The following is a 22,493-nucleotide window of genomic DNA, read 5'->3' on the forward strand; positions in this document are numbered from 1 at the left end:
GTATGACATTAAATTGATCCTGGAATATGAAGGATGAAAAACAGAGCTCACAGGTTACTCGGTGCACTACCTTAAACAAAGGAGGCAGGTGGATATGAATGATATGAATCTATCTGTCTTTATCTGTCTATCTATCCATCTATATTTATCTATTAATCTATCTACATATATATATATATATATATATATATATATATATATATATATTTATATATATATATATAATATATATATATATATATATATATATATATATATATATATATATATATATATATATATGGCTAATATTTGTTACCATTGATCAGTAATGGTATCTGGTGGGATTATTGTCTTACTTATGAAACTATTAAGTTGCCAGTGTTTACCAAATTGAATATGTTAGGTGTTGAATGAACAGTGGGCTACAAATTTTTTAGATTTTCGGGAGTACCATGATCCTCAAGTGGAGAAAATTTTAGCTTTATCATAAATTCAGTAGTGGGAAAACCACGACGCCAGGGCTATTCAACTAGCGGCCCGCGGACCAAATCCGGCCCTTGAGTCGTTTTTGTTTGTTTTGTTTGACTCAGATGAATGAAAATAAACAAAATAACCAGCAAACAACAGAAAGTTTTGCATTTTTCTTTTTCATGTATTTAGCGGAAAATGTAAACGCAAATAATACATGATTTCCTTTCTCTCCTTCTATGTATGAGTGCTTAGACAGAGAGAGAAAAGAAAAAACAGAGGTAAAATAATGTACGGTCCTTTTGTTAATCTCAGTTTCATAATTCAGCCCTACTCTTATAGTAGATGAATAGCCCTGCAGTATGTCAATACGGCCGGTGTTGTTGAGCCGTATTCTCATCCATCTTCCTTAGTGATTTAACTAGCATATTTCAGCTTAATATTTTCCTACATGTGATCCTTATTTTCTTAATATACTCACTGTTGGATGAGAAACATTCAGCTTTACAAAAATTTATGAATCTGCAATGTGGAAAATAAATCAAATAAGAAAAAGTGTTACGAAGCCTCCTAGGGCAACGAAAATAGTCCTTATTCTCCTTTGGAGATGCGAAGAAATCTAGTCAATGAGAATGTCCCTCACTATATTAGGTTGTTGTGATTCGTGATGAAAGGGATCTGCTAACACCATTATGGAGCAGCAAGCTGTGTCGAGCCTACCTCTTCCTGCTCCTCGGTCCACAACATCTGCTGTCTTTCGCTGACCAACACCTCAAGGCCTGGGATTACTATGGCAAGTAAGTGGACCTAACTTTATTAAATTATACAGTAGCTCTGATTAACATTTTGAGCCAAACTAATATATAATCTCGTGGTTTTGGTATTTGTACTGTATTGGGCTGCTGTAATTTGACTGTAAAGGTGTAAATCAACATCATTTTTGTACTAAATTATTCATCTACATATAGCTTAATAAATTTAGAACACATGTTTTAGGGAATGTACACGGCTGTATTTGATAGAATAAGAGAAAAAAAACTGCTAATTAATGCTGTTAATAATCCTGCAGTTAAAAAAAAAAATTATTAACATTGGTTCAGTCACCCGCAAGGGAAGACAAAATACACACAAGAGCCTCACACTGTCATCAAAGCGAAGCTGGGAACGATCATCATTTTCATGTGAGTGACATATTAATGAGACATCTCCTGTTTACAAAGGTTCCTGCCGAGAGATTCGTTGGATTTATATCATTCCTTATTTCTAGCTATACTGTATTTATGTACATTTCGGCTTTCTATTAATAAAATGTTGAGGCACCTGATTAGGGACTTTCCAGAGGAGACTTGGGGCAAATTACCTCCATATGGAATTTAGAGACTTGATGGTTTCTTATGTCACTGGCCGTGTACTGAAAACTGAAGTATCATATCTCCCAGTACTTAGAAGCCCAACACAGCATTAACACTTTTTGTGTAATCACATAGCCGTTTTAAATTAGCATTAATAGCTTTGTCGATTCATTGAACAGGTAAAGATTAAGCCAGTGATTGCAGGAGACCTTTCACTGTGTCTAAAATCAGAGTGTCGGTAGACACTCTGTACAGAGACAGCGTTAACATGCCATTATACTTGTTAAGGCTTAGGCCTCAACAAATATAATACTTCGCAACTATCAAACACAGAGGTATTCTTTTTTTTTTTTTTTTTTTTGTCAGATAGCCATAATCCTCATGATTATCTATACCTAAAGCATCCACATTTCTCCACTTACAAATTTCTGCACATTCTTGTTGCTTCTCGTTGGACCACTCTAGCTCTGAAACTGGCAACCCGATCACCTTGGTTTTTCGTAGTGTAGTTTCATTTTCCACTAGGTTGAAATCACAGTAGTTATTGCCCTGAAAGAATCGAAGATAATAGGTAAGGAATAGGGCCAATTTTTACAGTTTTGGTCAGATACAGATAAAACTTGGTAGAAGGGTAAAAGTGAGGAAGGAGTTAAGTGTTGCAGTTGCTGTTGGTTGAAATTTAACCCGTCACGTCCCGAGGTTTTCCGCACCTCCGACATCCCCCAGTCCCGAGGTATTTTCGAATTTTTTTTTTTTTGGCTAAAACCTTCGCTTTTGGTGAGAAACATCGAAAATTCATAGAGAAATTGCTCACCTGAGGTTTAAAGTGCCCAATCCAGGTAGGAGTTCCTCCTTACCTGAGTGGGTTTTCTAACATGCTGGCACCAAAGAAAACGAGTTCTATGGGAGGGTAACTATTTTATCCACTCATAAATGGTATTTATTTATTTACTTGGTACAAATGTATATGTAGTATGACAGTATATTGGTTTTCAAGCAGTAATAAAGGCATTATAAGCATTGTTTCACTCACTAACTAATCACCATACCTGACCTATTTTTGCCACACTACCTGATCATTATTTCTGGCTGTTTCTTCTTCTAATGCTATGTAAACATTGTCCTCCACATTGTCATCGATTGGGGAATCACTCTGGCCCTGAATAACTTTACTAGCCAGGTCACTGGTAACAGGTCCTTTGCCAAGACAATGGCGTGAGGGGGGGAGGGGGGAGGTTATGCAGTGTAAGGCATTGTCCCTGCTTGGTATCTTGTACAGGAATAGAGGAAGGTGTCCCGTGTATACATACGAAAAATCACGTGCGAAAATTGAAAATTGTGCAAATTAGCGACCTTGCAATTGCACGACGTACTGGTACGTCGCCGGGACTGGCAAATGCAAATCGTTGCAACGTACCCATACGTCGTCGGGACGGGGCGGGTTAAGGTCACAAGACAGTGTCAGACTCTCGGTCCTTCAATCAAAACGTTGTCATTCAGTTTGTATTAAACTTAATGGAATGGCCTAGGGTCAGTATGACAAAGGTCATGTTCACATACCAAGGTCAACATCAACACTTCTGATATTTGAACAAAGCTTTTCTGGTGGGATTCAGGTTAACCCTTTCAGTGCCAGGTCCATACCTGGTACGGACAACCTAACACTGCCAGCCATGTCAGGTCTGTACCTGGTACGGACAACCTAACACTGCCAGCCATGCCAGGTTTGTACCTGGTACAGACAACCTAACACTGCCAGCCATGCCAGGTCTGTACCTGGTACGGACAACCTAACACTGCCAGCCATGCCAGGTCTGTACCTGGTACGGACAACCTAACACTGCCAGCCATGCCAGGTCTGTACCTGGTACAGACAACCTAACACTGCCAGCCATGCCAGGTCTGTACCTGGTACGGACAACCTAACACTGCCAGCCATGCCAGGTCTGTACCTGGTACGGACAACCAAACACTGCCAGCCATGCCAGGTCCGTATGTGGTACAGACTCGATTTTGGGAACATTTACGCGAAATGTATGCAGTTCGCCTTAATTGCTTCACAGAAAACGGGAGCAGACACCTTTTTCCACTCTGTCTATGAGCAGGAAGGGGGTAGGTGGCGGTTGGGGAGGGGTGGCCTGGCTGTTTGGCGTGTCATTCTGTGAGTGAATTTGGGCTGTGCTTTCCTCAGTGCTTCACAAACTACCACACAGTGGAGGAGTACTGAAAAAGTGTGTGTGTGTGTGTGTGTGTGTGTGTAATAATGTAAATAATGTATGTAATGAACATAATATACATAAATGTAAGTAAATAGAAGAAAGTCATGATATCAAGTAAAGTAAGGTTTGTAACGTAAGCAATGAGTGATTTAGCGTAAATAATGTGACTCTGTACAAAAACTACTGTATACAGTGCCTTACTGACTGTTTATGGTGCCGTAGAGCTATATAATATACGAAGGAAATGACTGTGAAAATAGGTCAAATTAGCACGAACTCCAAACTTCACATCGTAAAAGTTCCTACCGTGGCTACTTTACGTCAACCAAGTGTCACTTGCAAACATCATTTAGTTCATGTATCTACCCAGTCCATACCAAAATGGACTACTATCCACATCAGTCGCTGACGGTTCCTGAAATTATAGTCGCGGCGCACGTCTCTGAGGTTGACGTTATCGTACCCTGGCAACCTACCACTGAAAAGTGCGTCCAATTTCGTGTCATATTATACATGAATCAGATTATTATGCACAAATTTATTATCCACGAATATTATTATACACGAACATATTATATACGAATCACATGCTTCTCATATTATACACGAAATCAGACGCACTTCTGAATGGTTGGTTGCCCGGGCACGGTAATAACAACCTCAGAGTCGCTCTCCGCAACTATAGTCATCTGACACAATTGGGCCGCGCCTGGGCCCATGAAGTCTAGGGGAACGACGCGCCCATGTTCGCTGGGAGCCTCGGAACAAGGAACACCTGTTTTCAGCCTGAAAACAGCCCAGCTGAACACTTTTATTATCACTAAGCTCATTTTTTTTTATACATTCCAGGTCCCCTCAGGCAAAAAAAACGTTGAAAGTCGCTGGCATAGAGGGGCACTCAGCCTCCTAGACCCTTGACACGAGAGGGTAAACGGCCGGCGAAGGGTCTGGCATGGAACGGGTTAAGCAAGGATGAAATATTTGCAATTTGAGATTAATGGGCCAAAGGTCAAGGTTACATAGCTAAGCCAAAACCTTCAATCTTGGACCGATTGCCAGGCGTGGATGCTGCACTCTCCCTGTGCTCCTTGTTTTCCTTTTTTTTTTTTTTTTTTTTTTTTTTTAGTTCATCAAAGGATTTTCGAACTGTAGAGGGTTAATCAGAGCATTCATTAACCCTTTAACCGCGGGTATTGTTTTGGTCTGACTGTCCTCTCCCGCGGGGGTTTCAGCCAAATGTAAACAAACCTTTAAACCTTAATAACTCTGCACAGAATAAAGCTAGAGAAAAAAATAAGATACCATTAGAAAGTACTAACCTTCAGCTTTCCATTGATGTAGGTTTCATGACTTTGTTGACTTTCACAGGACGGGCAGTGCCGTTAGAAGTGAGGGGTGTAAAATCACTATTTTTCGCTCACACATCATTACCTTCGCTCATACACCATTACCAAATGCCAACCTCATTCTGATAATAATACTATAAACATATATGAACACTGCACATACGATAAACACCCACTCTGTGTTCACTGAGGCAGGTAAAAGGCACTGTAATTACCTGCACTTCACTGCCACATCAGCGGTGTTGTAATCACTATTTTTCGCTCACACACCATTACCAAATGCCAACCTCATTCTGATAATAATACTATAAACATATATGAACACTGCACATACGATAAACACCCACTCTGTGTTCACTGAGGCAGGTAAAAGGCACTGTAATTGCCTGCACTTCACTGCCACATCAGCGGTGTTGTAATCACTATTTTTCGCTCACACACCATTACCAAATGCCAATCACATTCTGATAATAATACTATAAACATATATGAACACTGCACATACGATAAACACCCACTCTGTGTTCACTGAGACAGGTAAAAGGCACTGTAATTGCCTGCACTTCACTGCCACATCAACATGTGTTGTCACTCACACAGCTGGACAGATACTGATGCGCGCTTGGTCAGGGGTGGGGTGGGGGGCCCAGGGGGTGGGAGGTGGGGCCCCAGGGGGGGGAAGAGGGAGGTGGGGGGTCAGCTGGAGTGAAAGAACTTAATAGCTACTCTCCCTTGAAACAATTGGCGCACGGAAAAAACGCGGGGTATTCAAAATATTCACAAACATTCGAGAATGACACCCGCGGTTTGGTCCAGTTTTTGCAACGTCATTCTGGAATGACACCCGCGGTTAAAGGGTTAATCACTTCATTACTACGACTTACTGAAGATGGCAAACTTACATAAACCTTAGGATTTTTCTTACAGAAGCTAAGTTATAAGAATAAAGTTGATAAAATGTATGAAGATGTAGGGGATGGCGTTGTCAAAAGCCATCGGAATAAGACTGAGGCAGTAAAACGATATGTAACCCAATTCCTGGATTTACTTTTACTCCTGTACGTGCCATTATGATGCAGCATCAGTGAACCCAAAAATGTCGTGACAAAGGTATAACTATTAATCAACAACTTAGTATACAAAAACATGCCATAAAATTGGATGGGATTAAAAGTTTTACTTTCTCGATCTTGTTCCGATTGGTAATAACACATTGCCCTCCTTATATCGTCATACATTTTATCAAACATTTATGTTCTTGTATTAACATTGAGAACATCTTGATAAGATAAAGGTGGTCTGTATTTTCATTAGCTTTGTTTATTCTGTATTACTGTACTTCATTTCGTTTTACACACCACATTTCATTACTAGGACAGTACAAGAAAAGGAGCAACATATCACAGTTGCATCCCTGCCACTGAGTAACAACGGAAAAGAAAGGACGACTAAAGACTTGAAAAAATCAAAGTTAAAAACTAGATAGGCGTACTGTGGAAGATTCGTGCATTCTTTACTGATTCGATCTTATTCCGATGGTTTAAGGCATACCCCCTTCACGTTAGGAAATATTTTTGTGCATGAATTAATATTCGGAACATCTTAATAAGATACATGTAGTCTGTATTTCGCATTAGGTGTGTTTATTTTTTTTTTATACTTCATTTTATTTAACAACACGCTTCATTACCAGGAGAGACAGAACAGATCACGAGTGCTTCCTCACAATTGAGAAACGGGGGAAGAAGTATAGGAAATTATTGGAACCTGATGGAATCTAAGCTAAAACCTCGACAGACGTTCGATGGAAGATTCTTGCAATACCCGAGCCCATCCAAATAATCATTCTCTACTATGTACTGTGCTTAGGTAGGCATTTCCGCAACCACATATTCAATCAATCAATCAATCAATCAATCAATCATTACCTGTGGCACCCCACGGGATGCATAGGGCCTCGATGAACTCTCTCCACCAATATTTGTCTCTTGCCATCTCCTTCAGGTTCCACCAACACTCCTCCCCTGCTTCTCTTTTCATTGTCCTCAATCAAGTTTCCCTCGGCCTACCTCTACCTCTTCTTCCTCTAGCAGTCCACTCTGGGACATCCTGTATTAAACTGCCTTCTTTTCTGTATATGTGCCCCATCCACTTCCAGCGAGACAGTCTCACATAATCATTAACTGGTTCCACTCTCATAATATCCCTTACTTTTGCATTTGTAACTCTGTCTTGCCACTTTACCCCAAGAATCCTACTCAGTATTTTATTGTCAAATCCTAATACTTTCTGATCTGTTGCAATTGTACTGTACCATGACTCATGCCCATAAATTAAAATTGCTTTAACCATAGACTTGTAAATTTTCACTTCAGTATGTACCGAAAGCATATTATTATTCCAAATAGATTTCAGCATTCCAACACCTCACCAAGCCTGTCTAATCCTCTCCTCAGTTTCATTGTTTAATGATCCATTAGATGATGCAATCGTTCCCAGATATTTAAAGGTTTCTACATTCTTCACCACATTATTTCCAATTACACAATCGATTTGGTTCTCCATGTTCATATTAATAATTTTCATACTTTCCACAATTTATTACCAATCCATCTTTTTCTCCTTCGTTCACCAGACAATCAAGCACCCTCTGCATCTCGTAAATACTTCCGTAAATCAGTACAATATCATCAGCATAGTCCAAATCCATCAGCTTCTTATTTTCTTTCCAGTTAATTCCTGCACCTGTTCTTACAACCTTTCTCATAACATAATCCATAACCAAAATAAACAGCAATGGCGAAAGAACTCCTCCTTGAATCACTCCTGACCTAAAATCAAATGGATCACTCAAAGAACCACCCACCATTACCTTACAAAAAGTACCTTCATGCAGGCTTGTAATAATATTTACAAACTTTTCTGGTATACCATAGAATCTCATAATTTTCAACATAGCTCCACGTAAAACACTATCAAACGCCTTTTCAAAATCCACAAAACACATACTAAGTGGCATTTTCATCTCATTAGCTTGTTGCATTAGATGCCCTACAACAAAAATCTGATCATTACAACCTCGACCCTTTCTAAATCCCGCTTGTTCTTCTCTTAAAATTTTATCAATGACTGGCTCTATTCTCTTCAACAAGATTTTGGAAAAGACTTTTGCGACTACAGGTGTCAAAAGTTATTCCCCTCCAATTGCCACACACACTTAAATCTCCCTTATTTGGTATTTTTATAATCACTCCATTTATCCACTCTTCTGGAATTCCACCATTATCCCAAGCCACATTAAAAAGTTTAAAAAATGCATTCATCAACTCATCATTTTCCACCTGAAGCATTTCAGGAAATATTCCATCCTCTCCTGGGGTCTTAAAATTCTTTATCTCCTTTATAGATTTTGCTACCTCTTCCAAGGTTATATCCCCTGTTTCTCTCTGCAAATCTCTCTCAGCTGGCAAAATGTCCTCTTCAGCTGGGATTGGTCTATTTAGAACAGATTCAAAATGCTCTTTCCACCTTCCTTTTTTATCCAAATCTTTAGTCATCAAATTACCATTTCTATCTCGTACAGGTATTTCCTTCCTTCTTTTTTCAGTCCCAGTTAACTCCTTTATGGCCTGATACGCTGCTCTTGTGCTCTGACCGTCATTTAACACATATTAACATTCATAAAAGACCCACTGAACTGGGTAATCGAATATGATGTAACGAGAGTGCATGCCCAAACTATCATCCTGCAGCCTTGGTGTATCAAGAAGCAACGTGACGATCCGGCAACGCATCATGCATGGGATTGTTTTATAAGGTCCATGTATCGGTAGCCCGGAAATTATGAGTAAGGAATACTAGCATATCAATAAAACTGAATTGGAGGTAAAGTTTCTTTGAAAATATGTTAAACAACAATTGAATGATAATAACGCTTCCATGCAAGTTTCGCGAAAAGCTTAATTACCTATTGTTTTCCAAATACTGCCTAAGAATGAGCAAGCCAAGAGCTGTGCAAAGAAAATATTGTAATTTATGGAGGTCAGGTAGAAAAGAAAACTTTATCTGAATCTGATATGAACAAACGCGAATACAGAGCAAGGGCAAGTTAGGAATTATACAGAAGAGTTTTTATATGAGTAAATACTGGCAGGAGTAATTTATTCACATTACTAAAGTAAAATCCAGTTAGAAAGACGATTATTCATCTAGTATTCAGAGACATATAAGTGGTGATAGCTGAGAGTGTCAAGAAATCGTCGTAACAGAAGCCAGTTCGATCCTAGGATGAGGCAAGGAAGTGTGATAAAATTCATTTTCCTAAAATCGATTTACTGATCTTCCACATATTCCACCGACATGTAAAGAGATTCCCACAACTACCAGTGCATTATTACTGAATTACAGTAGACTGCCCGTTTTATATATATATATATATATATATATATATATATATATATATATATATATATATATATATATATATATATATATATATATATATATATATAATCTCGCATCTCATCTCATCAGCCGTTTGAGTGTTCACTGCAGGATCGGCCTATCCCGCCGGAAGTGGGGACGGTACAGCCTACAGTATGTATCTCTACCAAGTGGCTTAGGCTGTCTGGTAGAGATTGTATGGTGGGTGAGAAGTGCTTGTAAGTGTGACTGTAGTGTTGGAGTGGCTTTGGATGTGTGTGTAGTCTGTGAACCATATGTAATTAGCCCGCACAAGCTGACTGGGTACAAGCTTACTACATATACACGAGACTGGTTTAACCACAGCACCCCTTATGTCCGCCAAAGCAGTACATGGCTGGAAGGACGCTCCCAAACTTTATCATCGTGGCGCGGCGTGAACCGTCGTCCTTTCATGTACGAAAACGCACACTCTACCATTGTACCACGGAGGCTCCACATATATATATATATATATATATATATATATATATATATATATATATATATATATATATATATATACAGTATATATATATATATATATATATATATATATATATATATATATATATATATATATATATATATATATATATATATATATATATATATATATATATATATATATATATATATATATATATATATATATATATATATATATATATATATATATATATATATATATATATATATATATATATATATATATATATATATATATATATATATATATATATATATATATATATATATAAATTTCCTCAATGCAAGGAACAAAGAACCAAAGGCCAGGGGCCCCGCAAATTGCTCCCTCCATGAAAAAACAAAAATAAAATAAAAGACAGCCAAAATGAAGATCCATTCATTTCGAGATACCTGAACAGTGCATGTTAAAATGGTGACATGTGAAGGTACTTCGCATGTAGGAAGACTGCTGAGTCATAGTGAATGAACTGTTAAGCCAAGGCCCAGAGCCAGACGCTTTTTTTTTTTTTTTTTTTTCATTTATTGATAAGGTATGTTCTTTAAAATATCTGAGCTAATTTAACCTCACTCATTGACGTCCATATTCAGCCACAGTGTCCATGTGTTTTCCAGATCATATACGGTGAATATGAACCAGAAGAAAAAGATATGCTTTTTTTTTTTTCAACTTCTGACGTAAATTTTCTTATTTTCTGCGATCTGGTCACTATCGAATGACCCCGTCTTTACACGAGAATAAGGGTATGGATAATGATGATGATAATTTCTTTGGTGTTATAAGAAAAAAACGTGTAGGAAGACAACTGGAACAATTTCATCCCTATACCAACACTCAGGTTTTTCCAAAGAATGTTCCTACCTCATAAAAAAAATAAGAAAAGAGGGGGTGAGTTGGGGAAAGCAGCAACAAACGACAGAGGAAAAAAACATATTTACGTACTCTAGACGATTTCAACAACGCTGGGTAGTAGTTTTCCCTTTCCAGAATGCTCATTGTTATTTGCAAGTATAAACTAATAGGATGTGTTGATTTGGGGAGTTCACACTAATTTTTGAGAATTTCCTTGGTGAGGGATACTAAAATACGAATATATGACTTGCTCTAGGAGCAAAAAAAAAAAAATAAATAAATAAATGTAAGACCACACTATCTTGATGAATAATGACTCATTTAAAAGAGGTATCACTTCCCAGATTCAAGCATAGTAATGCATATTTTGGCTTATATTTAATTAAAAACCAACGGTAGCTCAATGATTCATTCTTTCATTAAACAACATTCATTATTCAGAGGAAAAAACATTATCAACAAAAACATTAAAGACTCTTTTTTTTTATTTTTGGTTTATTGTGCCAGTTTCATTCCAGTCCTGCATTGATTCATATCAGGACATCAACTGCCTGCTTGCTTCTTGGCCTAAAGTGAAGCCTTCTGAATTCACAGAACTAAATACTTTGTTTGCTACTTCTGTGACTTGCTTGGCACATCGTTCTTTGTCTTGAGCATGACATGACCACCGAGGTGCTTGCATTGACCCAGTGATGAACTTCATTTGTTGTAAGCCCAAAGGTTAAAGGTGGTTTATAAACTCCATCACACTAGTCAGTCATCTAAGAGCGAGGACACCTCTGATTTGACAGAAGAGTCTACCTGGAGTAGACAGAAATATCCCAAAGTTAATGTCGTCATCTCCACTCCCTCTCGATTCAATATCCCTTTGGACACTCTGTCGCCTCTCCTCACTATCATCAAAGCAAATCAGTGCTTGAATTATCATGTCACTAAAAGCACTAAAGACAAACCATGTTGAACGCTGTATAGTAAGAATGACAATATACGCCACAGCCTTTTTCTGGTGCTTTAGCTGCTGAAGTTGAAATAATGTGGCAAAGGCATGATTCAAAGAGTGTTTCATTTTAATGTTTAACCAGCAAGGATAGTAAACGCCCACAGTGCACTCGACTATCACTCACAGATTATTCAGATGTTTTCCTTTGAGGCCCTATTTTCATACCCATATCAGGCAAAGTCTGTTGGTGTTGTCAACCATATTGAGTGATTTACAGGGTTATTCTCAGGAAAAGCCGGGTCTGCTGGTAGCTTGCTTTTATTGCCTGTGTAATATTGTAACCAAAGGCTTGATAAGTGGAGAGATACTGTACTTAAATATTTTATTGCTTAGGTGGATAGGTCATCTCGTGTGTATCTTTTATGAAAGATTAACTTCTTGCTCTGTGGCCGAGTCAAGCATCTTCCCTATAGTGCCAATCCATTTGTTTAACAGGGTTTTGCCATCCAGTGTTGTTATCAAGTGTCACTGAGGTAACTCAATGGTATGGAGGGCACAAACCAGCCAATTCTGCCTACGATCACAGTATCTCCTATACCCAGTGCTTAGTTCCCCTCCCGCCCAGTGCTGACATTTGTGGAACCACAACACATGGATTGAGGACTCTTGTCAATGCCTCATTCTTTCATGAATTCTACGAGATTGCAATGGCTTCAGCAGTTTCCCTGTCTTCGACGGTTTCTCAGGTGTACAGCGGACTGGATACTGTCCGCCTGACTGACTGCACACAATATAAGGCTCCTCTTTGTCCATCACTGGAAACTGCCTATCTGATTCCTTTGCCTTGAGCATCACCTTCGTTGTGTCTTGGCAGCCATCTAAAAAGATACGGTCAAACAGTCCTTCCTTGCAACAGTCATCAAATTTCCTGTTTAGGGTCATCATAAGTTTTTCCTATGCCCTGTTTACATTGTTGTGGTCAGCGATAAGCCTCTTATCCTCATTAATGATCTACCATACGTCCTTCGACTAGCTGTAGCAATTGCAACTTTAGGACGAAGACGAAAGCCATTCCTGATACTCTGCAGCTCAACTCAAAGTATTTCTTTCTAAGGTGTTGTACTCTATTATTATACTGATGGATGTGCTTTGGGTTTCAGACAAAGGCTCATATGGAATAACATGCACATCATGGTCTTTTTCATCTCCAGGAAACTCCAGTGTGTCAGATGATATCAAGGATTGTTGCTCATTTATATCAGCTTTCCGTTTACCTTTTTCTTCTTGACTTACCTGTAATGTTCAGGATGATCTATAAGCCTCATCTGATGAAGTCTAATGATGGCAGTTTTGTCTATTTAACCTTTAATTAAAGCAACTTCTTTCAAAGGAATCCTTCTGTCTTTAGGGCACTGACAGTTGATGTGAGCTTCCTATTTGCAATCATGAGGGAAACTGTTGTTAGGGCAGGCAACTACTTCACATTTGCAAATAAGATTGTCGAAGAACTAGTCAAGGTTTGCAATAAGTATCATTGACTTCCAGTTTTCTTCAGACAAAACATATGTTTCTTTCATGCCCCCAGCCCCCTTGTATCTTGTTGAGCATGATGAACCGTGAATTAATAGGAGGAGGTTGGAGCAAATCATTTGCTCTTTTTCCATGTCCATTTTTCAATCACAGCTGGATAAATGTCGATTGTAAGATTGGCTGCTGGGTAGTTTTTCACATACTCTTTGCCCTGTTCTCCACATTCAAAGTCCATAGTGTAGAACATCACGTATAATTGGAAGTTTAAGTGGCAGAAGCCAGCTGCTATTTCCCAACAGATTGCCCATATCTGTAAAGGTTGACTCTCTACTTTTTTTTTGGGGTGGGGGGGAATGCTAAACACCGAGTCCTATAATGGGGAAATCAGTATTAACTGATGATCTAAACTTTGGTAGTAGTAAGACAGCCTGCGTATCAATATTCTTTCCTATGAGCTGTTATTAACTAGTGTCAAGGTGTGTTTGAATAGAGATTTGTTAATGACTGTGTTAGCAAGTCGGTACACAGTCATATTTAGTACTTTTCTGAAGATTTTCTAACCCGTCAAACATACCAAAGAATGTTCACGCACTGTATGGAATGCTTTTTAACATCTTAAAGTTCTCAAATGTGTGATTTTAAAAGAGACAGATTTGTATGATTTTATATTTCTAAGAAGTATTTGCCCATCAAAAGTTCAACAAATACAAACAACAACAACAACAACAACAACAACAACAACAACAACTAACCAAGGAAAACTAAATCAGATTGAAATATCAAAACTAGTTTTGAACATTAGTATGTCAAAGAGCAAGTTTTTAACACCCAATAACTTTCATATCAACAGGGTAAAAAAAACTGGCACACCAAATAACCTCATCTAACCTAATCTTCCCGAATCTAACCTAACCTTGAAAGGGTGAATACAGCAAGGCATGACCCATCTTGGACCACTGCGAAAAAAGAAAATTGCCCATATCCACTGGTTAGAATATCTACATGAAACGTAGAAAAAGAAGGAGGGAGGAAGGTGGATAGAAATACACAGTTTTCATTTCGACCGTATGGCTGACTACTATCCGTCTTGTGCCCCCAGGTATATCATTGTTGGACTCAGTGTTGCAGACCTGAAGGCTCTTTCTAACACGACGAAGGGAAGGAAAACACAGCACATAGTCGGTCTTGTCAAGGTACTGTGCTATGTGAGGTTAAACTCGGGTTCACAGTAATCTATCTATTGCCAGACGCGTTAATCCCGTAAGGGGTGGTCACAAAAAAATCGCCTCCATGTCGCCCTGTCCCTAGCCACTTCACTGCCCTGCTCCCAGCTTACACCGCTCTCTCTCATATACCTCTCCACTCCATCCCTCCATCTCATCTTTGGCCCTCACCTCCCTCTCCCCTCCTCTCCACCTCACTCACATACATTCTTCTCGTTAGTCTCTTACTCTCCATCCTCTCCATATGGGTAAACCACCTCAGTTTATTTCTTCTAACGCTTCCTATCAAATCCACATCCACACCACAACGATCCTTCACTTCCTCATTTGTCAGTCAATCTCTCCACGTGACTCCACATGCTCCTTTCAAATAACTCATTTCCACAGCTCCCACTCTTGACTTGTGTCCCTCCAACAAGGTCCAAGCTTCACTTCCATACGTTAGAGGTGGTATCACAATACTATCATGTAGTAACTTTTTCACTTCCATGCTCACTTCCCCGTTTCTTATCACTGCTTTCAAGGAACCAGTAACCTTACTTCCTTGTTGTACCCTTTCAACCACTTCATCCTCTAAACTTCCATCCTTACTCATCACACTACCCAAGTACTTAAACACACTCATATTTTCCATTTCCTCCTCATCCAGCCTCACTGTACATTCACTGACTTCACTTCTCTCGAAGACCATAACTTTACTCTTCCCTACATTCACCCTTAGATTCCATTTCTTACATACTCTCCCAAACTCATCCACCAAGCCTTGCAGCTCCCCTTTGTCTTCACTTAACGACACTGTATCATCTGCAAACAACAGTACAGGGAGTTTCCAAACACCGCCTTCTCTCAATGGGGCCGCTCCAACATCCACTGCCCTACCTTTTGTCTCATTTATAATCCCATCCATAAACAGATTGAGCAACCATGGAGACATAACACATCCCTGTTTCAATCCAACCTTCAAATAGAAAAATTCGCTCAGTTCACTATCCATACGCACTGCAGCCTTGGCACCCTCATACATACTCTTCACGGCATTCAACAACTTCCCATCTACTCCATATATTCTTAATACTTTCCACAATCCTTGTCTGTCCACCCTGTCATATTCTTTCTACAAATCCATGAAGGCCTCATTCAACTTCTTTTCCTTCTCTAGAAACTTTTCCACTAAAGATTCCCCTCCTAAAACCTCCTAGTTCTTCTCCAACCAATTCCTCTGTAATTTCCCTAACTCTGTCAATAAGTATCCTACCATATACTTTACCTATTACACTAAGAAGACAAATGCCCCTGTGATGACCACAAACTTCTTTTTCCCCTTTTTCTTTGTACAGGGGAATAATTATACCGGACTTTCAATCCTCGGGGACTCTACCTTCCCCCCATACCAATCTGCACATCTTCCCCATCCATTCTTCTACCATTTCTCCCCCATGCTTCTGCATTTTACCACACAGTCCATAAATTCGTGGGGTTTTTCCCATTTTAACTTCGTCATTGCTTCCACAACTTCGATCCTACTGATTTCTTCCTCTCATCCCACATCCCTCCGTCCCCCAGCCACTTATACTCGCATTACTCTCATGCTCTGTGTTCAACAGTTCGTTAGTGTTCTCTCCATCTACTCACCTTTTCTTCTTTCTTCACTAGTAATCTACCATTTTTATATTTCACTCCCTAACTTCTTTGGCACCCTGTCTAACTCTTTCCAGATTATGTTCTTACATTCCCTCCACTTTACACCCAAATTCCTTCAAAATCCCTCATCCACTCTCTTCTTACTCTCTCTTACTCTTTTTACCTCTCACTTCCTCTCTACATACAAGTCTCTCTTCCGTTTCTCAACTTCTTCGACTACCCTGTTTCTCATCTATTCACTATATGCATTCTTCTTTTGTGCCACAGCCGTTCCCACCTCTTCATTCCTTCATGCTTTCCCTCCACCCCCTTTCGTCTTCTCTTCACCCCACACAGCACCTCATATGCTGCACAGATTTCCTCTGTGAATATCTTGCACACACCTTCCACGTTCCCTATCTGATCCAGTCCATATTTACCCAATCACTCCTCCATTTCCCTCTTATATTCTGCCCTTTTGCCATCCTCTTGTATCCTTTCCACCCTCCTCGTATGAGCTACTTCATTCTTTCCTTCCCTTCTTCTATTTCTCCATTTCGTTTGGACACTGATTCTGACCACCACCAAGTGGTGGTCAGAAAGTCCACTCCCCCAGCCTCTATATACTCTTGCATCCATTACACACCTTCTCATCCTGTCATCCATACTCACATAATCAATCATTGCCTTCCCTACATTCAGTTCATCATCCACCCTTCTCATCACTCACCACATATAGGCTACCTGCGGATCGTTTTGTACCTGAAGAGGGTATTGGCTATCACCAACCCCCTCCCGGCACAAATGTCCATTAAAGCACTGCCATTCTCATCCATCTCTGCAGGCACACCCCACTCACCAACTACTCCATCCACCTTCACATTCCCTACTTTTCCATAAATATGTCCAATCAAAAACACTCTCTTATGCCTTTCGAACTTTTCCATTCACACTTCCACATTTGTCCAGAACTCTTTACCCACTCTGCTTGCACGATCTTGCGTTGGTGCATGTACGCACACAATCGCCCAAATTGGTAATCCAACTTTCAATCCTGCCCATACAATCCTTAAGCCAACTGATCCATACTCTCGTATATTCTCCTTCCATCTGTTACTTACAACAAAACACACTCCTTTTACCCTCTCAGTCTTACCTACTCCCGCGCATATACCACATCCACCTGTTGGTACATGTAGTCCTCGACATCTGTTGTTCTGACTTGCGAAGTTTCACCAATCCGAACAGTGTTTTACAAAACTATTAATGTTTCATAGCTATAACATGTCGTAGTCCATTTCGAAATTTAATAATGAAATGCTTTAAAAAAATAATAAGAATGAACATGAAACACAGATATTTTGGGCCCCTGAGCTGTCGATGCATAGTGTCACTTTTTTTTTTTTTACGTGTCTGACTCTGGGAATAGGCTTCACAGCCTGCTATCAAGGCCCAGTAGTCCTTCTACATACCATACACCCCTACATGTCACCACTTCGGTGCTAACACCCACCGTCCATATTGAATACATGCTAGGGCTGTCTCATACAAGACTGGAATATTGGTATTAGCGGGGGTATTTTTACGACATGTCGCCGGGTCTTCTGGTAGATCAGTAAAGTCTGATTAAATGAAATTCAAATCCTTAAACTGTTCCCTGTCCCAGCGGGGGTTTGAACCTGGGTCCGGTAGGACTGCAGGCCACCTCTCTACCGATTGAGCCACCGCCTCCCCAAACCTTGCACACAGACTTGCCATAACCTCCATGACTGTGTTCATTGTGCATTAACACGAGACTAAAGATGAATTAAGTCGACCCCATATGACCTCGACCTTTGACCCCTTGACCCTGCTGACCTACTCAGTTCATCGTCCCTTCATACTGTATCACTGACAAAAGTTTGATTGAAATCCGTAGAGTGGTTCAGGAGATAACGTGCCCAAACCCTAATGCAAGAGTTAACCGTTACTCCCAGTCCTTCATTTATGCAACAGATCAGCTCTAGAATTGTCTCCCTCTGTCTGTACTTCCTGCTTCCTATGATCTCCAGTCTTTCTAACGCAGCATGTCCAGGCATCTTGAAATGAACTGATCTTGAATTTGGCACTCTCTTCTATTGTTTTTTTTTTTTTCCTGGAAGGAACTGTTATGCAGGCTCCTAGCCTTTGGTTCCTTCTTCCTGTTAAAATAAAAATAGCCTGACCTTGACCTTGGTCCCTTGCCCTTGTTGACCAAATCAGTTCATTGACCCTTCATAATGTATCTTTGAAAAAACTTTAGTTGAAATCCATTGAGGGGTTCAGGAGATGTAGCATCTACACCCATTTGACCTGGACTTTTCACATCTTGACCTTGCTGACCTAATCAGTTCAGCGTCCCTTTATAGTATATCACTAACAAAAGTTTGGTTGAAATCTGTGAAGGGGTTCAAAAGATATTGTGCCCACACCTATATAACATTGACCTTTGACCCCTTGGACTTCCTGACCTAATCATTTGATCGTCCCTTCACACTGTGTCTTAGACAAAATTTTGGTTGAAATCCATCAACGGGTTCACACATGTACGAACTGACAGATAAGTCACTTAATGCCTCCTCCACCATAGATGGAAGGAGACATAACAAGAGTAAATCATTCTATGTACAAAAGAAACAAAATGGAACACTCGATAATCCTCCATTTATCTATAGTGATAAGCTAAGACATTCTTTCCAACTAACAGTCATGAAGTAAAGCTACTGCCATCCACTTGGCCACGCATTAAACATAAATGCATATATTACATGATGAGTGTATGTATATACTGTACACTTATATTTCAGTTTCACTGGGGATTTATTAAATATTGTGTCTGCACTGGATTTCATAAATACATAAAACAGTTTCACATGGCCATCAGCTAAGTGACTTTAACCCACCACATCCTGGTCAATTTTTTACCAATGAACCCTCAATCTCAGCAGATTTTCAAAAACATTTTTTTTTGGTTGAAACGGCTTTTTATGAGAAACATTGGAAAATACCAAAAAATTACCCATCTGAGCTTATAAATGTGTTATACAGGTGTCCCTCCAAACCTGGTACCATTTTCACTGGAGCCGTGCTGCTAATGTCACGTTTTCTATGGTAGTGGTAACTGTTGCAAACCACTCGGAATACATAGAAAATTGTTCATTTTGTATGAATTTATATGTAGTACAAAATACATTGATTTTCACACAATAATATAGGCAATATAAGCATTGTTTCACTCATCGAATATATCAACATACAACACCTTCCTTGGTGACATTACCTCCTCATCACTTCTGCTCATTTCTTACTCTGGTGCCATGTAATCTTTGTCCTCCACATCGTCATCGATTATGGAATCACTCTCGCCTGTGAAGGCATCAAGGGCAGCTTGAATTTCATCATTGAAGAAGCCAGTCTTTGCTGGCCAGGTCACTGCTAGCAGGTGAGTTGCTGAGACAATGGTGCACTGGGTTCACGTGGGGTCGGGGAGTGTCCCAGAGGAATGTCTCCCACATATGCCTACCAAAAATCACCTCTGAAACTGAAAAATGTGCAAACGACAGACCTCACAATTGCAAAACATACCAGTATGTCAATGGGAGTCAGTGTGAAAAAAAAGTTCTGACGTACCTATACACTGACAGGATGCCTCGGGTTAACCTGCCAACTCCCATTGACGTATATATACGTCTGAATGTTATGTCACTGCGACTTCTGTTGATGTATATAAACGCGCTGCAATTTCAAGGTCAGTCATTGGCAAATTTTACAAATTTCGCACGTGATTTTTGGTACGTATACACAGGCAAGGTGTGGTGAGAAGGAAAATAAGGTATGGTCCTTCTTTGTTGTCTGGGGAAGGTGCGAGTGGTGTGGCAGGAGTGAGGGGTGAGAGGGAGAGTGGTGTGGGAAGAGTGAGCTGTGAAAGGGAAAGTGGTGGTGGGAGGGAGGCAGTGTGAACACGTGGCATATGTGGGCAGCAGGCAGGCAAGATGGAGCTGCTCCCTAGCATGTCTTTCACCCTGCAGTATTCCTGCACTTCCTCCCCACAGCCCCATGATATAAGGAAAGGAATGGGAAAAGGAAAAGGGAGAGGGAAGAGGAGTGCGAGTGGGAAGGGTGCCGCTTTCCACCTCCCAACCTCCCCCGCCACCCTCTCCTCCCCACCCTGACAACGAATATCACACCTTGTGACATTACTGATACTGTGTGTGCTTCCAATATTATGACGCTTACTGTAAAAGTAAGGCCTGTACATATGCGATAATATGGTGCTCAATATAATAGTAAGGCACGTAAGTATGTGATAACTGTTATATAAAGTGGAAACGGGTGTAATGTTAGTGGAAAAGTATAAGCTGAAAAATAGAGTGTAAGTTGAAGCAAGTCATAGCGAGTTCACTCGCTATGTACACATATGCAATAATATGATGCTCAGTATAATAGTAAGGCCTGTAAAAATGTGATAACAATTATATAAAGTGGAAACGGGTGTAAAGTTAGTGGAAAAGTACAATATAAGTTGAAAAATAGGTGTAGGCTAAGTTGAAACAAGTCATAGCGAGTTCACTCACCATGTACAAAGACAACTAAATTCCCCAAGTTTGATGAACATATAGTGGAAAAATCGAACCATTTGCAACACGCAAGAGTAGAGATTGGGTTTTCATTGTATTTCACTAGGTGTAAATTATCTTTGGATGAAACTGGGATGATAGTTTTGTCTTTCAATGTACAGTCACGGAAACTTCCGCATTACCCACTGTTTGGAGCATTGGTGGTCGACGAATAGTCACGAAGCAACAGCCAGACTCCACATGTCTGGTAACTGTGAGTGAGCGGGAGGGTGGCCAGGGGTGAGAGGGTTCAGAAAGTTGCTCAACTCACAGTTTCAATACATGTTTACTGTAAAGGTATGCTTCTTTGGCTTCGTTTTGCAATGGTCGATAGGAATGATGGTTACAGAGACTGATCTTATAATTAGGACTTCCCATGTCATTCTGCCTATAGGAAAATGAGAAACCTGTTAATCGCTCATATGTTTTTTTCAGTATTATTATTGCACACTGATCTTGACTAAGTTCGAGATGAATAACTACCAGAATAACACTGAAAATGTCTGCAGACTGATGTTTACAGTGGGAGGACAGAGGATATGTAAAAATGTATACGAATTTACATAAATACACACACACACACACACACACACAAACACACACACACACACACACACACACACACATATATATATATATATATATATATATATATATATATATATATATATATATGTGTGTGTGTGTGTGTGTGTGTGTGAGAGAGAGAGAGAGAGAGAGAGAGAGAGAGAGAGAGAGAGAGAGAGAGAGAGAAATATAGTGGTTTTGTTTTCGAGTCAACACAAAATATAAAAGTATATCATTATGAATATCTCATGGGGAGCATCTCATGTTAAATGAAATGAAAGAAAGCATTCAAACCTCTGTCCAAATCCAGCAAACTTCCATAGCTCTCCTGGCAGCACTAGCTCTACATACATTTACGTAATTTTGTTCATAAAATTCTTGCATTATATTGTCATCTATCCTAACTAAATTAACTCCAACACACCGTCCAAGTCATACACTGAACATCTACACGTCATTCCCAATCTATCTCTAAACCCTCCTCTGCCCCCGAGTACCCCGCCTGCACCTCACCCACACTCACAGTTACCAGACACATGAGGTCTGGCTGCTACTTCACATTCACCCGTCTCACACCAGTGCTTTGGGAGGTGAGTAAAGCGGAACTTTCCCTGACTGTACATATGCGATAATATGACGCTCAGTATAATAGTAAGGCCTATAAATATGTGATAACAGTTATACAAAGTGGAAACGGGTGTAATGTTAGTGGAAAAGTATTCTGTAAGTTGAAAAATAGAGTGTAAGTTGAAACAACTGTCATAGCGAGTTCACTATGTACAAAGACAACTGTTTTCCCAAAGTTTGAC

At 39.7% G+C, this 22,493-nt stretch overlaps 1 long non-coding RNA gene across 1 annotated transcript in view; it reads left to right on the forward strand.

Annotated features, from left to right (window-relative positions):
* Positions 1-1,165: 1,165 nt before the first annotated feature.
* The window catches only part of LOC145397202 (uncharacterized), a 22,475-nt gene continuing 1,147 nt past the window's right edge, over positions 1,166-22,493 (forward strand). The window contains exons 1-2 of the long non-coding RNA XR_013896893.1: positions 1,166-1,247; positions 14,740-14,833. This is a non-coding gene — a long non-coding RNA (uncharacterized LOC145397202). The remainder of the gene's footprint in view (positions 1,248-14,739; positions 14,834-22,493) is intronic.

This window comes from Coenobita brevimanus, chromosome 40 (assembly GCF_032717465.1).
Source record: "Coenobita brevimanus isolate Jiangsu-jjx chromosome 40, ASM3271746v2, whole genome shotgun sequence".
Lineage (NCBI taxonomy): Eukaryota > Metazoa > Arthropoda > Malacostraca > Decapoda > Coenobitidae > Coenobita > Coenobita brevimanus.